Source organism: Pleurodeles waltl, chromosome 1_2 (genome assembly GCF_031143425.1).
Source record: "Pleurodeles waltl isolate 20211129_DDA chromosome 1_2, aPleWal1.hap1.20221129, whole genome shotgun sequence".
NCBI classification, from domain to species: Eukaryota; Metazoa; Chordata; class Amphibia; order Caudata; family Salamandridae; genus Pleurodeles; species Pleurodeles waltl.
In genome coordinates, this window is record NC_090437.1 from 1,025,178,261 (window position 1) to 1,025,192,347 (window position 14,087).

A 14,087-nucleotide genomic window follows, 5' to 3' on the forward strand; every position below is an offset into this window, starting at 1 on the left:
GAGTCCATCCCTCCATTTACCAGAGAACAGTTCCCAAAGGAGAGAGCCCTAAGACTTCTGGTTGACCTTCCTGACATTACATGCACTCTCAAATGATTTGAACCAGTTGGTGATATCATCACATTCTGAGTATTTTGGGACAATCCCTTTAGGGATTTTAGAGTCATAAGTGTTCTCCCTAGTTATGGGTTTGCTGCCACCAGAGATGGGTCCTAAACCCATCTCAGCTCTTTAGTTTTCTATAGCTAAGAGTTTAGCCTGTCAGGCTATCATCTTGGCTAGCTTCTGAAGATCTGCATCCTCGGTATCTAAATCTTCTGAGACAATACCACAAGTTTTCTCAGTGGAGGTATTGTCTGAGGAGTTAGAGCTGGAGTCATCTTCAACTTCCTCCATCTCTGCATTTTCCTCTTCTTCCCCAGTGGGGGATTTCTACATGTCAGTGACTTATCAATCTCTGCCAACAACGGCTGCAGATGTGCTTTTTTGTGGGTATATGTAATGTGGCAAGTTTCCATGCTTTATAGAGCTCCTTAAGTTGGGGTACCTTAAGGTGCCGATAGGGTGCCTAGTTGAGTTCCTGGGAAAGCCTTTGCTCAGACATGGTGTTTAAAGTAGTTGGCAACATTTTAAAGTACTTACAAAGAAATTGAAAAGTACTTTTTTTAAAAGACAACTTACTTTACTTTAAGTTCTAAAGAGTTTTGCAAAAGAGACTTAACCAAGGCCCTATAGCTATTTTAAACAATTTAGAAAAAAATAGAAAAAAGTAAAAAATACTTAACTAGAGACAATTTTTGGATTCCCCTGTGGAATCAGTTGTCAACCAAGTCGTACAGTAGATCTCAAGTCTTGTATCCCAACAGCTGCACCGCCAATGTAGGAATCTGGCCCTTTATGTGGTGTGTGTGAATACCATGGGAAGGGTCCTGAGGTTTCCCAGTGAGTGGACAGGGCTAGCAATGCAGTCCTTTAGGTACGTTTCTCTATTTAGGGTTAATGTGGTGAAGCAACCTTTGGCTTAACACAGAGGAGTGCAAGACATCCACAAAAGTTTAATATTTTATTGATGAAACATGATTTTTGGATATTTTTTTTACCCCTCAGATGCCTTTATTTTTAAACAGCTGCCATTTCTGATAAATCAGCTAAGGACCCTTAGGAGCTGAAAAGTGAGAGAGAAAGATCTACCGGGACCCACATCTGTATCACCTGTTTGCAGCCTGACCATGATTCAGGGCACTGGAAGATCTGCCTCAATAGGCTGACAAATATACTCTGAAACATAGAAAGGTGTTCAGGCTTGGTGCTTTTTGAGGATCAGGATAAGATGCATACAGTTATCCTGACCAGGCCTAAGAAAAAAACGACCTTTAGAATTTTAGGCACTGTAGGAGGCTGGCCTGGTGTGTGGCGGGTACCCAAGGTGCTTGCACCTTATACCAGGTCCAGGTATCCCTTATTGGTGTAGTTTAGTCAGTGTCTAGAAGCCAGGCTCTCTAGAGGTAGCTGTGGATGTGCAGCCAAGGCTTATCTAGGAGACATGTAAAGCCCATGCAATACCACTGTAGTCACACACATGAAAGAAAACACTCAGTGTTACAAAACATAAAGGTACTTTATTTTGGTGACACAATTACCAAAAACACCATAGAGTCTATACTCCCTTAGATGAGTTAAGTAATACACAAATTATATACACTAGTATGCAGAAATAGGCATAAAACAGTTAACAAATAGTGCAATATAGTGAAAATCACAATAGAGAGTAATGGCCCTTGGGGGAGCACAAATGATATACTATACTAAAAAAAGTGGAATGTGAGTCGGTCCCCACCTAGGTAAGTGGAGTGTGTAGAGGGGAGCTGAGAGTACTAGGAAAGCCCAAAGGTAAGTACCACAACACCCCCCAATGAAAGCGGGAGTAAATCACTGTAAATTCCCCAGAACACCCACTTAGAAAAGAATAATAATAATGCAAAGCCCAGAAGAGACTGCAAGACACCAACAGTGGATTCCTGGACAAGATGACCTGTGGAAGGAGACCAAGTCCAACAAGCACAGCAGAGTCCAGGAAGGGCAGGTGCCCCTACCCACCAGACTGGGAGTGCAAGAGATGAGTCAGCGGGGATCAAGGAGAGTCAGCACTGCACCCTAGAAGAGTAGAGTTCCTGGAGGATGCAGGCGATGTCCCATGCTGGAAAGAAGATTACTGTTGGGTTTGCATCTTCGGTTCCCACCAACAAGCCCTGGCACACGCAAAACTCTCGGTTGGCGGAAAGTGGTGCTGCCGGGGACCAGGCAGGACCAGGTGGACTCTACCCAGGAGGGAGAGTCAGAGGGGGGCCTAAGTGACTCAGAGAGCCCACAGAAGTACAGGCAGCACCCACAGGAGTCCAACAGGGCGGGGACACAAAAGTCAAAGGAGGAGCCCAAGCAGCACCACGAAAAGGAGTCCCACACCGCAGGGGAACCACTCAGGGAGCAGTGCGTCGCAGGGTGGAGTGCTGGGGGCTGGAGCTTCAAGATGCAGAAGATCCCTTAGAGAGTTTGCCATTGATGGAAGCCAAAACATAGCAGTCCTGTCCTCTAATTCTGAGGCAGTATTTGAAGTGCTGGCCTGTCCGTCAACTACAATGTCGATGGGTGTGCCAGAATTTCCAGTGACTGTGCCATCATCAGCACTATTGATTGCCTTGAGGACTGTGTCTTTTGTGTCTGCAGCACTGGCAAACCCACATTCCGATAAGTCTGTCATTTATTAACAACTTCTCAGTCAGTTGTAACTGTACCTTTAGCCTTCACAAAAGTTGTTTGTTTCTTCTAAAGTTCCTCTTCAATAAATAATGGTGTCTCCTGAGCCTCCACACCCCTCAAAGACTTTTGCAATATTCCTCTTCAGGTATGGAAGTTGAGGGCAGACCTAATAAGAAAGAGAGAGTGATAATGTGAATGGACAAACAAGCAGAGAAAACAAAGCCAATGGTGTAAACGTTCACAAAAGGAGTCCAACAAAGCAAAAAAGAACTCAAAAGGCACAAATGCAAGGGAGGCTGGGGGCCTTAGAGGAGCAAATTGGTGATTCAAAAAGGCGAGGCTTCGTCATAGGACCGGGTACTGCCAGAAGGTAAGGTGGTCAGGCCAGGCAGCACCTTCTACTAGGCTACAAAATTACCAAGTACAGCAGGGCCAAAAAACCGGGAGGTGGATATATAGTCATTCACAGAGAAAACAGCAACTGCACCATCACCTCGGCCAGAACCAACAACTGGATACTTCCACTGTAGGTGGCACTCTCTACTTACACCTGTCATGTGGCGGGACACCACCTCCACCCCATTTTCACCAACTTCCCCATCCTCGTGGTGAACACCCCAACTCCTCTAACCAGTACCTCATTAAATTCAAAATCCAACTCTCCAACCAGCTTAAACGCTCTAACTTCCAGCCCTGCAGTGGAAGAAAATCGCAGGAGATAATTGAATCTTTAAACTCCTCGCTCGCAGCACCCACCAGTCTCACCCACGGTGTTTCCCATTTTCAACAATGAGATAACCCTGTGCACAGTATCCCTGGCTCTGATCCAAACCAACTCCAGACCTCTGACCATATCCCATTGGCATTTGGTACACCGAAGACCTCCAGTTTAATAAAGGCTATTGCAAGCATCTTTAAGGACAATGGTGCCTCACTCATGAAGCCACTAATGAACATCCACAAAACCACCAAATTGTGTATACAAAGCAGTGGGAACTCTGCCAAAGAGATCTTCGCTATTGTACAGGGGTTCACATGGCAGTTCCCTGGTCATCATCTCATCTCATCTCAGAACCTATTCAACAAACTGTTCACTTCCTGGAAAAAATCAGGCCGTCTGCAACATCTTCATCCCCAACCAGATCCCGCATCCCCCAGCCACCTGATTTCCACTGTCAGCTCCACGCCAGGCCCCCATCTACCATGCTGAGCAGAAATTTCCACCAGTGAACACTAGGCACTCCATCCAGTCTAGAGCTCTCTTAGATCTCTGCTCACTGTGCATCTTTGCAAAATGACTCCCACCCCTCACCCACCACACATCTCTACGGTGACCTCAATACTCAACCTATTGCTCTCAGCTATCACCTTCCAGGACACATGGAAACATTCCCCTATGCTACCTATCTTTAAGAAATCTTTGGTCGACCTGATGACCACGGCTAACTACAGGCCCATCCCTCTCCTGACATACCCTGCCAAAGTCCTGGACAAATTGCTCAACACACGCCTCGCTGGCTACCTTGCGACCAACCTCCTTTTCAATCAGGATTCAGAGCCAACGACACCCCGGAAACAGCCTCCATTGCAGATACAGATGACATATGTTTAATCACGGAAGACGTGAACAACAAGAGGCACTCCTGCAATCACACAACAATGACAAAGTCAGTATTCTAGAACCAAAACCTCAAACGTATATTACTGGAAAGTCAAATCAAAAATGAGATACAAATAAACTAAACAGATATTTCAATGTCCTGTGATGAAATATTAGTCCAAATCCAGTTCAATGAAGATCAAAAAGAATCGTCATGTATATTGTTCCGATCTATTTAGTGATCAAATCTCCAAGACCCAAATTATTGAGTCTATGCTCGACAATGTTCTCCACTTGTGTTATCCAAATTGATCCTCACATGTTTTCCACACGTGTCCTCCAATTTGATCCTCACCATATGTGTCAAACTCGCATCCAACCTCGCAGCCAACACGTGTTTCGTCCGGGGTTCCCCCAGTGACTTCGTCAGGGCTGCAATTGTATAAGTTCCGGTCAATTAGGTCTGAGTCAATCAAGAATATGACAGTAAATTAAGATCTACCACCAATTCACCAGAGGGTGGGATAGATATTTTTTTTACCCCAATTCAAGAACACGTATGCTCAAGCTTGTTAATGCCACATTGTTACACTGTGAATTAGTATCCCCTCCTGACTCTGTGCATCATTGAGTAATTAGAAAATTGTGATGTTAGTGCAGAAAATGTGAGAATACAATCTAACTGTCCAATGTAAGAATATCAAAAATTACTTAGCCACACTCTAAAAAACCATGGGGTGACCTCAAACCATAGTAATCCTCTAGTGTACCCAGGTGTTGAAATCAAATACCAAAACCATTCCTTACCTATGTATTGTTGATAACGTACTGTTGACTAAATTCAATTAATGAAGATGTAAGCTCTTTGCTATTGTGTCCGAATGTATTCTGTTTGCTAAACCAGCCTGTCCTGGTGTATATATAGCATCTGTCAATCAAAAGCAACAACACATACTAAGGAATTCACCCTATGTCTCAACTAATTCTGACCAACCCAAACTTCTGGCACCCCATGTCTAGTAATCACACCGCACTACAGTTGTTCATGAAACATGTCAGCAGCGTTAACAGGAACACTCGCTTCCCACACGAGTGTTCAATTTACATTCAAGTCATCCCAGGTGCTTCATATTTTCAAAATGCATCACTTAATAGTGACACTTACCCAATAATTCCTCCGGTTCCTATATACGGTAACAAAGTTTGATCCGAAAAGCTATAAGCCGGGCTCGTGTACGCGTCAGGCTGATCCGTCTATCTTCCCGTCTCCATTGGTATTCCCACTAGTAATAAAGAAAGACGGACTGAACGCTCGTCCAGTCCTATCAAATATCGCGCTAGACGCGAGTGTGACCCCATGAAAATAAAGAAGGGACTAAGATCACGGCAGCCATGTTAGGGGTAAAAGTCACGCAATCCTGTTGAGAGGAAACTCCTTGAGGCAAATAATCAAATTATACATACCAAGTGCAAAGAGGAAAGGATCACCCAATCATATTAGTCACAAAGCACCAGTATTAAAAGAAAGGTTACTTGACAAAGAGACAGAAAACCTTGTTACAGATCAGTGTAAAGTGTGAATTTATGAAATCCCAAACTTCTAGTAATGTGCACAAATTATCAGTGAATTCAAGAGACTAAAGTACATAGCCTCTATGTGAACAATGTTAATTTTTCACTAGGAAAGATAGCAAAGTAATGGACGTGCCAAATATTCAAAGAGACAAAATTCAAATCATGGTTACCATGTGCAAAAAACAACATATTGTATAATATTCTTTACAGAATCACAGAATCTAGGTTTTTTTTTACATTTTGTTGCCATATTGCAATGATTCATAATGAGCAAGTGCTTACAAGTGCATGTCACACATTAATCAATATTCATCATGCTCAAGAGGTACACGTTAGATTATTGAACAAAACTATCTATACAGAAAGAAATCAAGCCTATCCAATACATATACTGAATATTGGATAGTTCGGAGCACCTCAGATGCTCCTATCAATTACAGTATCTGATATTATGCATTGCTCATCCTAATCACCTAAAAAAATATTCAAGTTCCCTGTCTGTGTTGAGACCCGTTTCTACAGCTCTCGAAAGTAATATCCATAATGCCTCTCTTCTTCTTAACGCCAACTCCCTGTTGCCCCCCTTGGGTCAATTACCATGTGGTCAATGCCAAAGAATTCGAAAGATTTACGTGATCCTTGCAACTCACAAGACATGATGTGTGCTATCAATGGGTATCTATAATCTTCATGTGCAAGTGCCCTCGCATGTTCTCCAATCCTCGTTCTTAATGGACGAATTGTGCTACCAACATAATGACGATTACATTTGCAAGAAACAGTATATACCACATATAGCTCAGAGTCTCTGGTTCTGGGCTATAGAACATAAGATGGACCGGACTGTGGAAAATTTACTGGTAATCCAGAAAAGGTGTGAGGATGCATAAGATGGCAAATCGAAGAGTCTGACACCTGTTTTCTAGACAGCAAACAGTTGCATCTCATCTTCAGTCGATGTGGAACTCCAGATTAGCATGTTTGTAACAAATCGGAATTAGAAATTTTGCCATTTCAAGAGGAAATGTCCGGGGTCCAAGGGAGAGGCATTTTCGGTCAACTGGAAGGGGAAATTGAATTGAAGATAGGAGTTCTACAAAGTAATTTTATTTTCACCAATGTGGTCGAGACATTTCTGTTTTTCAGAGCTGTTGAAAAGATCAAAACAAATGCCACTGCAGTTCAAATTGGATTTTCTTTTGCTGACTCGTCAACTTTCTGCAACACAACCCACACTCCCTGCATGTAATAGCTGTGCTCCTTAGGACCAAGAACTTGGTACTTTGAACATTCCTGTTTATTGCTATAAAACAATTCAAGCCTCGAGGGCACCATTCACCCTTAAGCCACATAATATGAAGTGGAAAAGATATTTACTTTGGACTCACTCCAAGAAGCTGGATCCTTTGAAAACTCCTCCTCTCTTTTTTTCACCATTTCTTTTCCATCTGTCACAAATGAGATTGAGTTATTCATATGCCAGAGTTTGTTTGGTTGCAGTTGCCAGTCACGTAGAAACAGATTGTCAATAATCTCATTAGTCTCTCTGAGAATAAAAAGAGTTTGTGAAGCTTTTGTTTCAATTATTTCCCCTGGTAACTAATATTTCTCCAAAGTGAAAGCTGAACACAGTTCTCGCATCATTGATGAAATCACCTCCAGATCATTTTCACTTGTCCTTATTCCAACATCTTTCATGGTAGCCAGTCTTCCTTTTGTGTATAACTTCTGCTTGACAAGGCGGTGGAATGCAGGGTTTGTCAATTAAATATCTATATTTGTTTCTTCAGAGACAAAGTTCAAGTTATTCTGTTTTTTAAATCTTTTTTTTGTATAATTTTCATTTGCAAAGAATCCATCAGCTGCATGCGCACATTGTCTACACACACTACAGAAAACAATAGCCCCTCCCTCCATGCCGTGCACATGACAGTATTTAAAAGTTCCTATCAAAGCACATCCTTAGTGGCATTCAACGGCCGGCAGATTCTGTCCCATTTTTGTCAGGCGTCCTCTTCTAAGGTATACATATTTCTCCATCATTGAACACAAGTCTGAAAGCACTCTTCCCACCCTGGGGATGTGTCCACTAGGAGAGCCTTCTTTGTAACATTAGCTGCTAAGGCATGGCATAACTGTATTTAAATGCTTGTGAGCTCTCCAATTGAAATTCAAGGGTAGAGGTAAAGGTGCAGCCCCAAAATGGCCAACCCCTGCAAAACAGTGACGCCCTTCGGCTTCCCCCAATCGTAAAACATCTGTTGTGGGAAGATTGCAGGTGTTTTTGCGCTGCCGATCGGAAATAACATCAGACATTGGTTTCTAGACATCATATGGCATGGGTGAGGGTATTGGCTAAAACTCATACAAACACCACCAAACATTCCCCCCAACTCACATTGTCAGAAGCACACCTGCACCTCTTTTATGAAGAGGTACAAGCCCTCCTGAACAAAGGAGCCAGAGAACCAGTTACACATCAACACCATGGAAAGGGTGTATGCTCACTCTTTGTTTCTTATCCAAAAGAAAGGCGGCTTTCTCAGGCCCATCCTCAATCTCATTGACAGGACGAACCCCTTCTGTGAGACTCAACAGTTATTTGTTTCATACTGCAAACACCATCTCTAAGGCAGGGATTGCAAGATGGTTGTTCAAGTGTATACAAACGTATTACACCAAAGCAAATATAACCCTGGCCGTCCCTCCCAGACCTCATTCTACTCAAAAGAAAAGGGCTTCTATGGCTTTCTTAAGTAATATGCCATTAGCTGATATCTGTAAAGCAGCTACTTGGTCTACCCCTCATACCTTTACTAAACACTACTGTGTAGATGTTCTGGCTTGACAACAGCAAAGAGTTGGCCAGGCTGTCTTACCGGAGCTCACAGAAACACATCTGAACCCAACGGTGGAGAAAAAAAAACTAACTTTTTGGAGCTGATGCTCATGCGCAATACCACTAATAGGTGGAGTCACTAGATCCGGTGACTCGGAAAAACTTTATTCAAAGAAAAACAAGTTGTACACATCCGGGCACAACCCTAGATGGAGGAAAGATGCACAGCATGTGAATCTGCAGAAATATATGCTATGATACAGCAATATAGGCCATGAACAGATGGTTACAAGGTAAGTAACATTTTTCTTATTGTCTTCTCTTGTAGTCTGTATTCAGTCATATGATCCAGTGCTGATGAAGAAAAAAGTTAATTACCTGTTACAGTAGTTCTTCAGCACTACAGAATGAGTATGTGCAAGTGAGAGCAGCATATCATTTAAAAAAACACACATATATATATATGTTCAATGGCATGTGTAGCTGCAGATACACATGCTGTGCACATCCCGCCATCTGCTGTTGGGCTCGGAGTGTTACAAGTTGTTTTTCTTCGAAGAAGTCTTTTCGAGTCACGAGACCGAGGGACTCCTCCCATTTCGGCTCCATTGCGCATGGGCGTCGACTCCATCTTAGATTGTTTTTTTTTTCCGCCATCGGGTTCGGACGTGTTCCTTTTCGCTCTGTGTTTCGGGTCTGAAAGTTAGTTAGAATCTCGGAAAAATCGTCGGTATTGTTTGCGTTCGGTATCTGGTTAGTTACAACAGATCGACACCGACTTTTGAAGAGCTCCGGTGGCCCTTTGGGGTTTTTTCCAATCCCCCCCGTCGGGGCCTGGTCAGCCCGGCCACGTGTCTCTTCAAGGCTGATGGAACGGACCCCATTCCGCTTCTGCCCAAAATGCCATAACAAGTATCCATATACAGATCAGCATCTGGTCTGTAACTTGTGTTTGTCGCCGGAACACAAGGAAGATACTTGTGAAGCCTGTCGAGCGTTTCGGTCCAGGGAGACACTAAGAGACCGAAGAGCAAGGAGACTGCAAATGGCGTCGGCGCCGACAGGACAAGAGCGTTTCGAGGAGGAGGAAGAAACATTCTCCATCCAGGAATCGGACTCGGATGAGATCGATCCCGAAGAAACGCCGAAAACCGTGAGTAAGACGTCGAAACACAAAACTCACGAAAAAACCACTAAAGCCCAGGGGACGCCACCGCCAACAGGCCATGGCTTAACCCGAAAAATAGGTGACCGATCATCGGCACCGAAAAAGGGCACGCTGGGGGCGAAGTCATCCGACTCCGGTCGAGATATCGCCACACAGCAATCTCGGGCTCGAGATAGTGGCTCCGAGCAGGTTCGGCACCGAGATAGCGGCACTGAAATGGGTCGGCACCGAGAGACCACGACGCCGAAAGTAAAGAAGGTTTCGTCGGAACCGAAAAAAGCAGCCGAAAAGGTTTCGATACCGAAACATCCGGCATCAGAACCGAAAAAAAGTTCCTACACTGAGGAACAAGGACTGTCCACACAAATGAAGACACATAGGGGGTTATTCTAACTTTGGAGGAGTGTTAATCCGTCCCAAAAGTGACGGATATACCACCAGCCGTATTACGAGTTCCATAGGATATAATGGACTCGTAATACGGCTGGTGGTAAATCCGTCACTTTTCCGTCACTTTTGGGACGGATTAACACCTCCTCCAAAGTTAGAATAACCCCCATAGATTTGGACAGGAATTGGAAACAATAGAGCCAGACTATACACAAAGAAGGCTCCATATCCAAAAAGAAACAGGGAAGATCAGTACTCTCCCTCCGATTAAAATGAAACGCAAAGTTGCCTTTCAGGAAAAAGACAAGCAGCAACAGGCAAAGGTGGCTAAACAAGTAACCCCACCACCATCTCCACAATGCTCTCCGCCACCATCACCGGTAGCCACTCCACCAATGATGCAATCCCCAACTCATACAGGAATGAGTCAAGATGACCCTGACGCATGGGACCTTTATGACGCACCAGTGTCAGATAATAGTCCTGAATGTTATCCAGCTAGACCGTCGCCACCAGAGGATAGTACAGCCTACGCACAGGTGGTGTCGAGAGCAGCGGCATTTCATAATGTCAGCCTGCATGCTGAGCCCATTGAAGACGACTTTCTTTTTAACTCACTGTCGTCCACACACAGCCAGTATCAGTCTTCCTATGCTACCCGGAATGCTAAAACACTCCAAACAAGTGTTTGAAGAGCCTGGAAAAGGAAGGGCCATTACTCCAAGAGTGGAGAAAAAATATAAACCGCCACCAACAGACCCCGTGTACATCACACAACAGCTAACACCGGACTCAGTTGTAGTAGGGGCAGTGCGCAAAAGAGCGAACTCACATACTTCAGGAGATGCACCACCTCCAGATAAAGAAAGTTGAAAATTCGACGCAGCAGGCAAAAGGGTGGTGGCACAGGCAGCAAACCAGTGGCGTATTGCCAATTCACAGGCTTTGTTGGCCAGATACGATGGGGCCCATTGGGACAAAATGCAACACTTTATAGAACATTTGCCCAAGGAGTTCCAAAAGAGAGCGCAGCAGGTAGTAGAAGAAGGACAGAGTATCTCCAACAATCAGATACGGTCAGCAATGGATGCTGCAGACACAGCTGCTAGAACTGTCAACACAGCAGTTACAATAAGGAGACATGCATGGCTGCGTACATCAGGATTTAAACCAGAAATACAGCAAGCTGTGCTGAATATGCCATTCAACGGACAGCAGTTGTTTGGGCCGGAAAACTTAAAAAAGACACTGACACGGCCAAAGCCATGGGCGCACTCTACTCCCCACAGGGCAGAGGCACATTTCGAAAAACACAGTTTAGCGGGGGGTTTCGAGGACAAAGCACAGAACCCACAACCTCACAAACAAGACCCACTTACCAGAGCCAGTATCAGCGGGGAAGTTTTCGGGGACAATATAGAGGGGGACAATTCCAAAAGAATAGAGGAAAGTTCCAAAGTCCCAAAACTCCTCAAAACAAGCAGTGACTCCCAAGTCACACATCCCCAACACATAACATCTGTGGGGGGGAGACTAACCAAATTTTACAAACATTGGGAGGAAATAACAACAGACACTTAGGTCCTAGCAATTATCCAGCATGGTTATTGCATAGAATTTCTCAAATTCCCTCCAAACGTCCCACCGAAAACACACAATATGTCAAAACAACATATAGATCTTCTAGGACTAGAGGTTCAGGCATTGCTGTTAAAAGAAGCAATAGAATTAGTACCAAAACACCAGAAAGGAACAGGAGTTTACTCTCTGTACTTTCTCATACCCAAAAAAGACAAGAGTCTGAGACCTATATTAGATCTCCGAACATTAAATACCTACATCAAATCAGATCACTTTCACATGGTGACATTACAAGACGTAATCCCACTACTCAAACAACAAGACTACATGACAACACTAGACCTAAAGGATGCATATTTCCATATACCGATACATCCTTCACACAGAAAGTACTTAAGGTTTGTATTCCAAGGGATACATTACCAATTCAAGGTGTTGCCATTCGGAATAACAACTGCGCCAAGAGTTTTTACAAAGTGCCTGGCAGCCGTAGCTGCACATATCAGAAGGCAGCAAATACATGTGTTCCCCTACCTAGACAATTGGTTAATCAAAACCAACACGCTAGAAAAGTGTTCACAACACACAAAATATGTCATAGAAACCCTCCACAAACTAGGTTTCTCAATCAACTACACAAAGTCACACCTTATACCGTGTCAAACACAGCAATACTTAGGGGCGTCAATCAACACAGCAGAAGGGATTGCCACTCCAAGTCCACAAAGGGTTCAGGCATTTCACAATGTAATACAGGCCATGTATCCAAAACAAAAAATACAAGTCAAAATGGTGATGAAACTCCTAGGCATGATGTCCTCATGCATAGCCATTGTCCCAAACGCAAGGTTGCACATGCGGCCCTTACAACAGTGCCTAGCATCACAGTGGTCACAGGCACAGGGTCAACTTCTAGATCTGGTGTTGGTAGACCGCCAAACATACACCTCGCTTCAATGGTGGAACAGTATAAATTTAAACCAAGGGCGGCCTTTCCAAGACCCAGTGCCACAATATGTAATAACGACGGATGCCTCCATGATAGGGTGGGGAGCACACCTCAATCAATACAGCATCCAAGGACAATGAGACACTCACCAAAAACAGTATCACATAAATCACTTAGAACTATTGGCAGTATTTCTAGCGCTGAAAGCATTTCAACCCATAATAAGCCACAAACACATTCTTGTCAAAACAGACAACATGACAACGATGTATTACCTAAACAGACAGGGAGGGACACACTCAACACAGTTGTGTCTCCTGGCACAGAAAATATGGCATTGGGCGATTCACAACCACATTCGCCTAATAGCACAATTTATTCCAGGAATTCAGAATCAGTTAGCAGACAATCTCTCTCGGGATCACCAACAGATCCACGAATGGGAGATTCACCCCCAAATACTGAATACTTACTTCCAGAGTTGGGGAACACCACAAATAGATCTATTTGCAACAAAAGAAAACGCAAAATGCCAAAACTTCGCATCCAGGTACCCACAAGATCAGTCTCAGGGCAATGCGTTATGGATGAGTTGGTCAGGGATATTTGCTTACGCTTTTCCCGCCTCTCCCACTCCTTCCATATCTAGTAAACAAGTTGAGTCAAAACAAACTCAAACTTATACTAATAGCGCCAACATGGGCAAGACAACCTTGGTACACAACACTACTAGATCTCTCAGTAGTGCCTCATGTCAAACTACCAAACATACCAGATCTGTTAACGCAACACAAACAACAGATCAGACGCCCAAATCCAGCATCGCTGAATCTAGCAATCTGGCTCCTGAAGTCCTAGAGTTCGGACACTTAGACCTTACACATGAATGTATGGAGGTCATAAAACAAGCTAGGAAACCTACCACTAGACATTGCTATGCAAATAAGTGGAAAAGATTTGTTTATTACTGCCATAATAATCAAATTCAACCCTTACACGCATTTGCCAAAGACATCGTAGGATACTTACTACATCTGCAAAAGTCAAAGCTAGTTTTTCCTTCCATTAAGATAAATCTTACAGCAATTTCAGCTTGCCTGCAAATTACGCACTCAACTTCTCTATTTAGGATACCAGTCATAAAAGCATTTATGGAAGGTCTAAAGAGAATTATACCACCAAGAACACCACCAGTTCCTTCATGGAACGTCAACATTGTCTTAACACG

At 43.7% G+C, this 14,087-nt stretch overlaps 1 protein-coding gene and 1 long non-coding RNA gene across 2 annotated transcripts in view; one reads left to right on the top strand and one right to left on the bottom strand.

Annotated features, from left to right (window-relative positions):
* Window positions 1-14,087, top strand: part of RFC1 (replication factor C subunit 1) — a 622,078-nt gene that overhangs the window by 322,199 nt on the left and 285,792 nt on the right. The gene's annotated exons all lie outside the window — the stretch shown is intronic.
* Window positions 1,600-5,652, bottom strand: LOC138247422 (uncharacterized). Its single transcript, XR_011194502.1, has 2 exons — window positions 5,523-5,652; window positions 1,600-2,923 (listed from the first exon to the last, which is right to left on the bottom strand). It is a non-coding gene; the product is annotated as an uncharacterized lncRNA (long non-coding RNA).